Source organism: Ceratotherium simum, chromosome X, assembly GCF_057802395.1.
Source record: "Ceratotherium simum simum isolate JZ-2026a chromosome X, ASM5780239v1, whole genome shotgun sequence".
NCBI lineage: Eukaryota > Metazoa > Chordata > Mammalia > Perissodactyla > Rhinocerotidae > Ceratotherium > Ceratotherium simum.
In genome coordinates, this window is record NC_141940.1 from 103,951,569 (window position 1) to 103,966,333 (window position 14,765).

The following is a 14,765-nucleotide window of genomic DNA, read 5'->3' on the forward strand; positions in this document are numbered from 1 at the left end:
TGGCTTCATTCTTTTAAATAGATGCCTTATGCTCCATCATATAGATGAACCATTATTTATTTATCTAATTCCTTATTGGGGGACACTTGGGTAATTTCCAATCTCTTGCTATAATAAAAAATGCTGCAATGATATCCTTATACATACATCATTTCACATACATGTGAAGATATCTCTATGATAAATAACTGAGTGAAATTGCCTAGCTAGAGGGTTTGTGTAATCAAATTTTTTATAGCTATCTTTGACCATTTGTGTAAGGGAAAAATGGAATCACTTTCTAGTTCCAATTTACATTTCTCTGAATACAGTGAAGTTGAACATCTTCTCTCAGCAAATTTTATAAGGACTTCATGTTGACTGTTTCATCTACTATCCAGCTGCAGTCTTCCCCACCCTGAACAAATTCTCCAATGTTTTAGAATATCCTCCTCTCTTCAATGTCTACTTAGGGAAGTGCAAAGAGGCTGAGTGCTCTTAGGCTGAAGTGTCCCTAGTAGTGAGACCCTAGATGGCACAGCACCACCATTGCTTCTGTGCTCTGCATTCCCTCTCTTCTGATTCACTGATGGCTCAGTTTTTTCCACCTCAGGGCTACAGTATTTTCAACCCTTTGTGGAAGGAGGCCACTAGAAGTTCTTTCTACTCATTTTGGCTGGCCAGGGTTTTTAGGCTCTCTGTGTTGGTCAGTCAGAGAAGCAGAACTACTAGATTTTTTATACGTATACACACATATAACTTGAATATTATATATAATTTATATATTATGTATAATCTGTATATATATTATACATTAATATATAATATGTATAATATACATTATATTATATATATATTTATTACAGGGATTTGACCTTATCCAGTTGTGGGAGCTAGTTAAAAAATCTATGTAAGGCTGTTATTTCTAAGGCTGTTGATGCTAGAGCCTGAAGGCTCAAGGCAGGCAATTGGGAAGGAAACAAACATGAAGAAAGAGAGACAAGAATTAATTGGAACCTGTGAGGCTGAGAACTGGAACCCAGGAAGGTGGAACACTTGTCAGGTTCTCACAAACTTTAAGCCTCCAACCTTTTTTTTTTTTTAAAGATTTTATTTATTTATTTATTTTCCCCCCAAAGCCCCAGTAGATAGTTGTATGTCATAGCTGCACATCCTTCCAGTTGCTGTATGTGGGACGCGGCCCCAGCATGGCTGGAGAAGCGGTGGGCGCCGGGGATCCGAACCCGGGCTGCCAGCAGCGGAGCGCGTGCACTTAACCGCTAAGCCATGGGGCCGGCCCAAAGCCTCCAACCTTGATGGTGGGGATGCCCCGAAGGAAAAGCTGGTACCTTTTGTAAAGAGTTAAATACATACTTGGCCTGGGAGTCAGAGAAGCTGGAGGAGGATCTGACAGAAGCTGGAAGAACTATGGGCCCTGCTGCTGCCACATGCCAACCAGGCGATCCAGCAGATAGGTGGCACGTGCATGAGCTGCAACAGTACCTCACGCCCCACTCCGACCTTCTGAATTAAAGAGAAAATGACAGCTATTCTGCTTCCACCTTCTGAATGATGTGCAGAATGTCTCATGATCCCAGCTAAACTGGAACTATGCAGGAAAGGGAGCTCTGGGAAATGCAGTTTCAGCTTAGCTAAATTGACACAATACAAATCCTCCACACCCTCCCAAAGAAGCCTTGTCATTCACGTTTATGCTGCCCACATTTGGGGACCTGGACCAAGCTGTTGACCATATGTAAGCAGCTTTTTCCACCAGTTCTCATCTTGGGCCTTTATCAATTAGATTTTACTATGTAACAAACCATTTCAACACTTAGTGACAGTTGCTTGATGGTAAGAGCTATCTCCCAGCCTCTTGCACAGAGGGTAAGGTAAAAAAATACTTATGATGTGAATGATTAAATGACTGAATAAAGAAGGAATGACATTATTATTATTTATGATTTCTCATGATTCTGTGTGCCAGTTGGGCAGTTTTTCTTCTCTGGCTAGGATCTGCTGTAGGCTGAGTGGTCTAGGACATCTTCACTTGCTGATAGTGGTCAGGTTGCTGCTCAGGTGGCCTCAGCTGAGATGGCTTCTCTCTGCTCCACTATGCATTATCTTACTAACTCAAATGGTACTGGCTCTGCCCTGTCCTGCATAGCAAAGGCCTCTAGCATCCTTCCACAATCTTGAATGTACATCCAGTTATTCATTTTTGAGTCTTGGTTGGGGTCTCACATAAGCTCATCACTTGTCATCTCAAGTTCTTCCTCTTTAGTGCTCTTGTGGATATCTGTTTCCCACAAAGCCACTGCACGTTGGTATCTACACCATACGACAGATGGTGATGTCCTTTATCCATGAGAACACTGCTGTTTGCGTCAAGGGAACTCTCTTCTGAGGTTCTTAATGCTGCGAACCCTAAAGGTATCAATATACCATCTCGTTCCCTGGAGTCCTTGATATACCAAAGCCAGGTGCTTTTTACGTGCAGAAGTGGGGAGAACGTCCACCCTCCCCAACTCAATGTCGTACTTTATCTGCTGGGCATTGACCCTGGCCTGCTTGTGCTTCTGTCCAACATTTCCTTTTAAAACCAGCTCCTCAGTTTCTGTCTATAGGCCATATTCCCAATGATAAGCCATGAGTCCAGGGGCAGGGAATCCACATCTGGGACACACATCAGGCCATCCTTTTCATTACCTGAAGGTATCCTGGCACAAATAGAGTCCTCCTGACCTTACTTACCAGTATATTAGGTAAGCCTGAGTCCCAGCTCAGGTGAAGGCTGGGGTCATGGCTCCATGGCACGCTAGGTTCTTCCCAGTGCGGATCTCTACCCCACTTCCCTGGTTCTTCTCCTTCTGTTCCCTTTACCTTCACTCCTCACCTTACCCCCCACCCCATCTCTAGGTCTCTGTGCTCTCACTGTAGTGAATTATTGGCTATTCCCTCAATGTGCATCAGCTTTCACATCTCCTTAACTCTACCCATGCTGGTCTCTCTCCTTGGAAGATTCTTTCACTCATTTCTACTTGGAGATTGCTTTCTCATTCTTCATGACTAAACTTCAATGTTTATTCACCTGTCAAATCTTCCTCAAGGCTTTTGGCCATACCTAATTACTCCAGTAGCAGCTTTTAAATAATTTTCCTCCTAAAGTATTTATGATATTCTGACTTGAAACTATTTATAACTCAACCTTGGCAGTCTCTAACTGGGAAGTCAAACATAGACAGTTGCTTGATGGTAGGAACTATCTCCCAGCCTCTTGCGCAGAGGGTAAGGTAAAAAAATACTTATGATGTGAATGATTAAATGACTGAATAAAGAAGGAATGACATAGAAGACAAGATAGCATGTGGGAGGTAAATGGCAATGCCACAGCTGAGAGCATGTAGAAATGACAAGTGTTGCCCTAGTCTGGGAGTGACAAGTTATTTCAGAAGACTAAGAAGGGGGTCTGCTGGAATCCTTGACTTTTTGGTCAAGGAACTTTGATCAAGGTGCATTCAAGGGGAGGAGCCGCAGTTCCTGAAACGGGATCTTGTCCCAGTCCGGGCAGTAGGCCGAAGGAATTTGTATACTAGCTGCTCGGGAAGGGATGTCAGGTGATCCTGAACTGAGAACATCCCAAGAAGGGGGCTCTCAGTCTTGGATCTCTTGGAGGTTTGAGGACGTCTGGATAGACACGAAGCTGTGCCTTGTGGGTGTGTATTTATAGTAACAAATGAGGCACTCAGTATATTGAGTGGATAAATAATAAAAAAATTTATTCCTAATAGCTTCAAACTAGGCAGCTATTAGGAAGACGTGTATGGAAATGTGTATGGTACATTTCTGTAAACAGTTTCTTTCCCTGGCTTTTTCCCTGTTCCTTGAATTTCTATAATTTTGTCTTTTATATATTGGCAATATTCCAATCATTTTTTAAGACTTTGCTTTTTAGAGCAGTTGTATGTTTACAGCAAAATTAAGCAGAAGATACAGAGATTTCCCATTTACTCCCTGCCCCTACACGTGCTCATTTTCTACTTTATTCTTCTTCTTTTTTTTTTTTTGTGAGGAAGATCAGCCCTGAGCTAACATCCATGCTCATCTTCCTCTTTTTGCTGAGGAAGACTGGCTCTGAGCTAACATCCATTGCCAATCCTCCTCCTTTTTTTCCCCCAAAGCCCCAGTAGATAGTTGTATGTCATAGTTGTACATCCTTCTAGTTGCTGTATGTGGGACGCGGCCTCAGCATGGCCGGAGAAGCGGTGCATCAGTGCGCGCCCGGGGTCCAAACCCGGGCCGCCAGTAGCAGAGCGCGTGCACTTAACCGCTAAGCCACGGGGCCGGCCCTCTACTTTATTATTCTTAATATACAAGCAAAACATATTTATTATAAAACATAGAAACCTCAAATAAGCAAAAAGGAAAGGGAAAGAAATGTTTTTCCTGAATAACATCCTTTAAAGATAACCACTGTAGATAAAATTTTTTCTTAATAATCTTGCTTATAACATAATTGAGTGGAAAATAACTTCTCAAACACTGTAATTTTATATTTTAAAGATTTACTCTCTTTTGTAGAAACGGTAATACGTGCACATAGTACAAGTTTCAAAAGTCACCAAAGAGTATACAGCTTCTTCCCTACCCTCCCGGAGATAATGAATTTAGAACTATATATATGTATATATTTCCCACATAAATGTAGCACACCCCAAACATCATTTAACATTTTGTTTTTTATTTACAATAGATCTTGGAGATCTATTACATTTCAATTCACCGAAATTTTCAATACTTTTACTAGGTGGCAGGAACTGTCAAAGTCGAAGATATCTTTTTTTGAGTAGGACTAATTAAGACAATTAAACAAAGAGAAGCTATGCCTTTTGAATGACACTCAGAACTGCTAATGTCAGGAGGCACAGAGATGGGGATTCGGCAAAGGACTATGGGGTGGATGGTAGGGAACTGGCCAGAGGCTGGGGAATGGTGGGGAAGGAGTTTTTCTATTCTAGCTGGGAAGAGAGGAGGCTGGGGAGAATGGGAGTGGCTGAGGTCAGTGACTAGAGATAGGAAGGGAAAGAGAAATTTGTGGAGAAGAATGAGCAAGAACTATTGAAATCCTGAAGAATCTCTGGTTTTGTCCTACTTTGTATTGGAAGGGGGAAATTTCTGGCTAGCTGCAATCCCCAGTGTATGCTTCACAGCATATCCCCATGGCCTATCCATCCCAGTTGCTGTCCTAGTTGGTTCTCCTGCCTCTTGCAATCTTCTTTTCCACAGCAGGGCTGCCCTGATGTGAGAGGACTCTCAAGGCCAATCTGGGCCTATTTTGTGTGGCTCTGCTTGAGGTGACTTCTTTACCACGGCTGGGACAGAAGCCAGGAGGGAATCAACCTCCCCTCCCCTGAGAATCTTTTCCTGCACTCCCAGGGAGTGCAGAACCCTCATTCAGTACCTTTCCTAGCACAGCACTTAGAGCTTTCGCTTTTCACAGATCCTCTGTTCTTTGCCCAGAGGTGGGAAGTCTTGGAGAATTAATGGCTGTTCCCGCTTTCTAAGGGAACAGGCCTTCTGCCAAACTTCTGAGGGACCCAGGCAATATTTTGCTATAATTCTTGGGCTGGGTTGGAGATTTCTGCTTACCTCCAGTCTTAGTCCTCAAGTTGGATCAAGGATTGGTCTCCTTTATGAAAGTAGGGGCTTTGTTTTGTACAATGCCTAAAACAGTTTTTAGGATGGCCTCTGTGTTCAAAAAATATATTGAGTAGATAGAAACAATGAGTAGAAATGAGAAGTGAGTAGATAGAAATGTGGTTAGGTTTCCAGGCTAGCACAGAAAAGCTAATTCAAGCAGAACAAAAGTGGAGTCTATGTTAAGAGAACTATAGATCAGAACCACTAGGTGTAGCAATGCTTCTAGGGGAAATGTCTTCAGAGGTTCCTGACCCCTTAAGGCAGCGCTAAATGGGAGAGTAGATCCTTCCAGTTCCAAGCTTTAGGTGGAGTCCAACTGGGCAGGGACTAGAATTCCAGGGTTGGGGAATAGAGACTCTAATGGGAAGTGAAAAGTCCTTAGGAGGGAGAAACCCATATTGGGTTTGGAGCTGAGGGGCTGCAGTGGGCATGAGGGAGCTGATGAGCCTGGGGAAAGGAAGCTTCCTGTGGAAAGGACAGTTAGTGGTCTCTTCCTTTCTCATTCATATCACTGGGGAGCTCCTGTGTATGTTAAGAAGAGATTGAAACCTCAGGGGAAAGAGGGCAAGTGGAAGGAGAGAGAGGCGGTGGAGAGCCAGCTAAAAAGTTTGGCATCTTTAGTTACAGAACGGGATTTTCTCTTCTCTACTTTCTTGCTGGTGATGCTGCTGCTCCTCAAGGGAGGGTTTTCCTGCCCCTAAAGTCCCTTCGTTTCTTGAAGAGACCCTCCACCCTGCTTTGACCTGGAAAGGCAAGAAGGCACAATCAGGACTTGGAAAGGGAGACTGAGAAAAGATGGAGGTGTGGTAGGGGAGCAGAGTCAGAGGCTACAGCGGGGTCTGAAGTAGGAAATGGGGAGGGGACAAGGGAGGAACTCTGTGGTCCAGAGGGAGGCAGTTTCTTGAGCATACATGGAAGGACCAAGCCGGGGGGGGCTGTTTGCATTTTTATGCTTTTTCATAGTTAAAAATGAATAACCTTTCTTTCTAGATAAGGAGTCTCCCATTGGAGTTCCACTTAGAAAAAAGAGCTTTTGTCTTGGAAGTTAACATATAAACTCATTTTAGTGGATTGAGTAACAATACCACTGCCATTATTTTTAGAAAAAGGAAATATGCACCAAGAAGACTAATTCTTGTGGTGGTAAATGGTAAAGGAAATGGTTCTATTGTCACACTCATGATTGTTCCAGTGCCCTGGTCTTCTCCAGGAACAGGTGTGCTCTTCGACGGGTGTCTGTCATATGCTCAGTATGACATAAACCACATTATTTTCCCATCTGCAGACTCGGCCACCACATCCTGATCTTGAAAATCTGAAATATAAACCGAACTATGCTCCATTTAGGATGCTATTCTTAGTGACTTATGTGAATTAACTTCTTGCCTAAATTTCCACACACTGAAGAAGGTTTTTCCACACATGCTTTTGCCTCTCCTTGAGGAAACGAAACAAATAAACCGAGACCTTTTGATCACATGATATTTTACATGCAAATAGGCAAAAGTATTTGTTTCATGTGTTTAAGTAGTTCTTTCATTCAAGTAATAATTACAAGTACACCAGTTATCTATATATATTTTTAATTTTAGGTTTCTCATTAGTGTTTTTAATTAGGGGATATTTTAGAAAAATGGTTTTGAAGTCAGTCTTCTTGGGTTGAAGTCCTAGCTCCATGGTTATTATCTCTGTGTTCTTGGGAAAGCTAAGTAACCTGTCTGTGTTTCTGTTTCCTCATGTCTAAAGTAGGGCTAATATGAGCCCTGTTGGGAGGCTTAAATGCGTTAATACATTTAAAATTCTGAGAACAGTTCTCAAAGTATAATCTCCAAGACCCACCTACTTTATGAATGCTACTGTGAGGCTTAAATAAGATAATAAGTAAATAACCCACATGTGGTAGATATTCTAGTTTCAGCAATATATATGTAAGTGAATGCTAAACTTGTCCCACCCAAATCCTCTACTAATACTACTCTATGTTCTTTTAGGTCAGCAGTTCTCAAAGTATAATCTCCAAGACCCACTCAGGGAGTCTATGATGTCAAAATCATTTTCATAATAAACCAAGATGCTATTTGCCTTTTCCACTGTATTGACATTTATATCAATGGTGCAAAAGCAATAAAGAAAATTCTGGCTCCTTAGCACAAATCAAGGTAGTGGCACCAAACTCTACTAGTGGTCATTTTATTCTTCACCACCACATGTCACAATAAAAAAAAATGCCTGTCTAAAATAAGAATGTCCTTAATGAAGCAGGAAAAAATATTAATTTTATGAAATAATATACTTGAGCACACTTTAAAAAATATTCTCTGTAATGAAATGTGAAGTATGCATAAAGCACTTTTCCTGCATATTGAAGTAGAATTGGTGCCTCCAGGAAAAGCACTTGAGTGATTGAGTTGCGAGCTGAACTAGCAGCTTTTCTCATGAAACACCATTTTTACTTGAAAGAACAAAGGACAAACTATGGCTATTCAGACTTGGAATTTTGGCAGACATTTTCTTGAAAATGAATGAGGGGAGTCTGTCACTTCGAGGAAAACAACTGACAATATATGTTGTCAATGATAAAATTTAAGTTTTCAAATGAAAATTAAAATTTTGGAAAACTTGATTCACTATTATGATCTTGACAGCTTGTCAATAATTAAAGACTTTTCTGATGAGGTTGGTCATGATATTAACAAACGTGATTTTTTGATATTATACAATATGAAATGTGTCAGCATTTGGAAGGGCTGCATAACTCAGTGAACGAGTATTTTTTCAAACGACCAACGCATGATGTTACAAAATCACACATGAGTATATGTCCAAAGTATAAGATAGACCAATGGATTTTAATGTAACAGAGTATGAAAAGTTCATTGATATGGTTTCAGATTCCATATTAAAAACAGCCTTTAAGAAATTACCACTTACTGAGTTTTGGTGTCCTGTAAAAGGAGAATATCCACAATTATCTACAAAGCCTATGAAGATACTCTTCCCTTTTCTAATTGCATATTTCTGAGAAGCTGGATTTTCTTCATATACTTCAAGTTTAAGTCTTCAACCAAAACAACATATCCCAATAGACTAAATGCAGACTCTATCTTCTATGAGCCAACATTGAAGAGATTTGTAAAAATAGAAAATGATTCTACTATTCTCCTTAGTGTTTTTGGAAAATAATTTTTTCTTCAAAACTATGTTATTTACATTACTATTTAATGGGTCTATTACTGTGATTCTTAAATGAGTTAATAAATATTAAAAATTTTCTTAGTTTTAATTTCTGTTATGGAAAATATCAATATAACTCACCTAAACAAAAGCTCTTTGGCATCTTCCATAATTTTTAAGTCTGTAAAGGGATCCTGACACCAAAAAGTGAGAACTACTGCTTTGGACCAGTTTTGCTGAACACTAGAATAGTGAAACACTAGAATCACCTGTGGAGCTTTTCAAAAATACCAATGCCAGGCCCCACCTCAGATAAATTAAATCAGAATCTCTGAGTTTGGAGCCTGGGCATTAATATATGGGTATATTTTCAAACTCTTCAGGTGATACTAATGTACATCTAGGGTTGAAAACTATTGCCCTGGTGTAATGTTTTCCAAACTTGCCCAGAATCATAAGAATCATCTGAGGTGGTTGTTAAATGTAGCAGTCCCAGGTCGCTCCCTAGATCTAATAAACCAAATCTCTGGGGGAAGAAAATCTGCCTGTTTAATAAGCATCTCAGGTGATTCTTAAAATGAGACAACTTTGGGAAACATTGTACCATTCTCTTTCCAACCTCCTCATTCTTGATGGCGGGTTAACTAAGGTGTTAGTTGCTAACAAAGGCATTACTCAACTAAATTCAACCCACAATGTTTGGATTACACACCTTAGAACTTCCCTTGGGAAATTACCTTTTAATGTGAGACAGAATGATTTTAAAATTTAAAGGAATATAGACAGAGTAGTTAATTATTTGACAAGGTACCATTCTTGTATGGAGGGACATTTCTCCCAGGCCACTCAAGTTTCACACAGTTTTCTGGGAGGTACTTTATAAATTTGGGTGGAACCAGTGAATTCTGCATAGGAGCTGACTCCTCAGCCCAAGTGTTCTGGAGGGACCTATGTCAGAGGACTGACAAGAACCAGTTTTTCTTGATCTGATTGTCTTGCACCTAGGATAAAAGCTTTGTATATACAACAGTTTCATTTCCTCATGAATTATAAGAAGGCAAATAGATCTAAAGAGGGGTTTAAATGGATTACCTTGGAGTGCAGACCAGAAAGTGGTTTATGGGAATCACCATAAAGTGGAGAAGTGAAACTTGCCTGAAGAGAATACACCCTCAAATTCCTACTTTTTATCTTTGGTAAAACAGGAAGAAGGCACTGCCAGTATTAAATAGTAATTTCCTGTCTGCAACATCACAGTCATTCTTTTTCCTGATCAGAGAAATGTAGAAATCACTCAACTATGAGTGAGTGGGGCTAGAGATCGAGCCTTAGTTTTTATGTGCTAAATGCCTAATGCCTGCCTCATAATAAATGCTTGATACTAGTAGTGATCACTTGTCTAGAGCTCAATGTTAAAAAAAGGTATAAAAATATTAATGATTCTATATGGAACATTTTTTTAATGTAACGTGTTCAACGAGGCTCACACTGAAAATTTGTAAAAACCTATAAGAAAAACTTAGTTCTGCCAGAAATGATAACCATAAAGCTGAAAACAATATTTTCCTCTGGAGAGTGGAAATGAGAGGGCCAGGGAGGAGACTTTTCCCTTTACAGATCTCTACTATTATATTTTTTAACGATTAATGGCTAGTTTATAGACTTTTTTAAAATACAAGTTTAAATTTTGAATTGCATAATCATACAAGTGGAGACCTTCAAGGGAGCTTGGAGACCCCTCTCTCACCCACAAACCCAACTCTCAGAATAGTTTCAACTTCCTCTTCACTATTATCTGTAAGTGGCAGTTGTTGGAATGCCCATAGTTCTCTACTTCCATCAAGAGGTAGAATCTTTTGAATATGGGTTGGCCATGTGATTTGCCTTGATCAATGGGATGTTAGCAAATGTGACACAAGCTGAGGCTTGAAAAACACTGCTTTACTGGGGCCTGCCACCTTGGTGCCCTTGTCACTTGTCTAGTCTGTTGATGATGAGAGACAAGGGCCCATTCATCATCATTTCCCTAGCCAACCACTAAACATGTTAACAAGGCCACCTGGGGCCAGTCAGCCCCCATCTGACTCTCCAACTGACCACTTGAGCAATCCCAGATGAGATAAGCCCAGCCTGGCCCAGACCAGAAGAACTCTCCTACAGAATTGTGAACTAAATAAATGGTTGTGGTCTTAAATCACAAAGTTTTGGTATGGTTTGTTATGCAGCAATTGGTAACTGATACAGTCACCAAATTAGGAATTCTCTGCTCTGGTCAAATAGGCCCATTCAACCTTCACGACAAACCTCTGTTCATATACCTTTGTTCATACCTTTCTCTAAATGAACTGTGCTCCTTGTCTTCACTCTTTATCCAGGACTTATCTCTTTTCTTTGAAGCCATCCTCAATTCCTCCACCCCTCCATGACCAAGAGCTTTCTTTTCTAAACTCTTGAAATATGCTTTATATCTGTTAAGCGTGCCAGTGCTAGTTTTTAAATTCTATTGGAAATACTTCTGTAGTTTAACACAACAGAGATTGATGAGAGTTAAGCCAAAGTAATTTTACAGAAATATGTTGTTGATTCATTTTCTCCTTTCCAATTTTATTACTATTTAACTCTATATACCTCTTTGATACTTATATAACACCTGAAATGTGTTATTTATCTTTTTATGTATATGTCCAATTTCTGCCATTAAACTGTTGACTTCCAAAGGGTGGAAACTCTTCCTCATATCTCTCTCAAAGTGCTCTGTATAGGACCTTGAATGTAATACATAGAGAATAGTGCTCTGGCTTTGGAGTCAGAAAAGCCTGGGTCCAAATCCCTGGCACCTGCTAGCTGTGTGACCTTGGGCAAAAGAATTAACTTCTCTGAAAATCAAACTTTCCTTATTTAAAAAAATAATCATACTTACTTTATAGGGTTATTTTGAGGATTAAATGACATAAATCAAACCTAGTCAATGCTGCACACATAACAGGCACGCTGCAAATAAAAACTTTTGCTAAGAATAAAGCCTCACGTTAAGATGCAGAACACAAGTGCTTTATAACCTGGCTACTCAAAGTGTGGTCTTATGCAGATGAGCAGCATTGTCATCCCCTGGGATATTGCTAGAAATATAGAATGTCAGGCCCCACTCTAGAACTACTGAATCTGGATGTTAACAAGATTCCCAGGTAATTCATATGCATGTCAAAGTTGGAGAACCACTGCCTTAAAAGACAGTAAATTACAAGAAATCTGTAAATTGATTTGACATGATATCTAGGCAATTAAGCACTCATATCCACTGGATTAGATTCTCATCGAAATTCATTATTTGTTGGGAATTTCTGATAGTGAGCACCCAAAACAAAGCTTGCATCATCATAAGCGTCATAGTACTTCCTCCAAGAGAGTTGATAGAAAGGATTTCTTTCTTCTCTAAACTTTGAAACCAATTAATTGATTTCTACGAAATGTGAAGGCAGAGGGACTTGTAGGTTTAAAACTTATCTTGAAAGGTTTTTTTTGTTTTTCTTTAGCCTCAAGCATCTTTCTTTTCATCCCTAGGAGTTAAAGAGCAAGGGAAGGAGTTACAAAGAATAGAAATGACTTCGTTGTTGTAAACCGTACTTTGTAAATAGTAGTTCCTTAAACAAAGCTAGCTCTTGAATCTACAATCCAACACATACATTGCTTGAATTTGACTCTGTAGGGACAGGAACCAAAGGAGGGTTTGATGCGGCCAGTAGGAGACAGAAACGGAAAACTTCTACCCCAGGAGCCTCTCCACAAAGGGAGGAAATCTGGAGACTTAAGGGCTCAAGGGCACTATTTTCACTTCCCTGTTGCCTTGTGAAATAGTGTTACTTAGACTGAAGTTCTAGTTTCTCCTCCATAGGTCTCATGTGTCCCTGGCTGCCTTTAAAACATGAGTCAGTACAATGGAATGATAAAAATAGAATCAAGGGGAAAAAACTAACAAGAAGTATTCCAAAGAGAATGTCAATTTTTAAAAATATGGAACTTTCTCTGGGGTGCTAGAAACTTTTACTTGGCTCTGGAGTGTGTAGTCCTTCTTTCGTCAGAAATTTACCCAAATTACACAATTTGGTAGGATTAGAGCTCACAAAGATTACACAGGTTTAATTTTTCTAGGCCCTTTTACTTTTGGGCCAGGACCTAAGAGCTGTTCAGTCGGCTCTGACGAAGGAACCTATGAACATCTAACAAATGCTTGGTGACAGAAACTAAAATTTTCATTAGAGGCCTGGATGTAGAGCAGTGTTTAAACTGCTTGGAATCTTTGCCCTCCAGAGCCACCGTCTTAAATCAGTCAGGCTGGGAGAGAAAGGTGCATTTGGGGAGCCCACTATCACCTTTGGTGTAGAAGTTTTACTATGCTCAGTCTTTGTATTATAGTTCAGATTACCTAAAAATGCAGAGACAAGGATGCTAAGGAGAATGGAATCCATATCTTATCTCAAAATTCAATTTTAACTTATTAGCTTAATATATCCTTCTCATTTAATTCAGTCCTTTAGGGAGGCACGAATAAGAAGGAATACTAACAGATTCAACTTTCCCTTTTCCTTCCTTCTTTTAAAAGTCTGAAAGGCAGACAAAAGAAAGGATAATGAGATAGATTTGGGCTTAGAATAAAAATTGATGCAGGCAAATTGAGATTCTCCACAGATTTGGTTGAGTCCTTGGCCTCTTGGTCTTAACAGAAATAAATTATTATGAGGTTAAAGCAGAGTTCATGCAAATACTCATTTGTGTGAGCTGCAAAAAATAGGTAAACAAACAACATCAATAAAATGGAAATTCTCAGTTGCTCAACTAAGGAACAGAACAAGTTTTTTCTCTTCAAGATCAATTTATGGTAGAGGAAGTAAAGCATTATCTTGACTTGAGGAGGAAGTGTCTCTGAGTCCCAAGACCTGAATATCAGATTGGGGAGAGAGATAAGAGGTTAACAGAGAAAAATATAAAAACTGGGAAAGAGGGACAGAAGTGTGTAAAAATGGGCAAAAAGAAGCAAGAATTTGCAACAAAACTCTGTCAAGTGTTTCCGGGGTAATTTATTTTAGAGTTAGTGATAGAGACTTGAGTTTTGGTGTTAAGGATTTTTGCTAGATCATTAAGGCAGAGAATGTCAAGTAATAGCAAAGACTGATAATTAGAAAGCAGAACTCAAAATAGTTCACGGGGTTGCTAATTCCTTAAGCAGTCAGGTACTAACCTTGCTACCTCTGATGAATGCCAACTCCAGGGTAACAGCCAAGAAGGATGAGCTATTCTATACATTATACATGGCCTTAAAATGAAACATATGCGATTAAATTCAATTTGCCCCTTTAATTTATATCATAGTCCAATTTTGAACCATTTTTCAACTGAAAGAATTTCAAAACTCTTCGGAAACTTTAGAAATGCAGTAATCATATTATTTGATGCCAAAATGAAAATCTCTCTGAGGTGGAAAATGGGAGTTATTCAAGAGCAAACAGTATACATTACAATCAATTATATTCTAAATAACAAAACCTCTAGTGCACAACAAGCCATTACAGCTTCATAGGAATTCAGAATGTTGTACTTAATAAAGCAATTATAATCTGTCATCCCGTCCTCAAGATAAGCAATACTGCCCCAGAGCTTACCTTATGGATTTCTTTGGTATAAATTAGACCTACTGAAGTATAACCAAGAATTTTTAAATGTCATATTAATTTTACTCTATGGAATGTGTAGCATGTCCCTAAACTCTAAGATATTTGTTAATTTTTATAGGATATCAACTAAAATTAATTTTCTGCAGAAGAAATGCATTAAAACTTTATATATAATATTGTAATTGTGTCTGCAGGAAATAACGATTATAAAAATGACTAAGATAAAGTGTGAAAAATGAACAT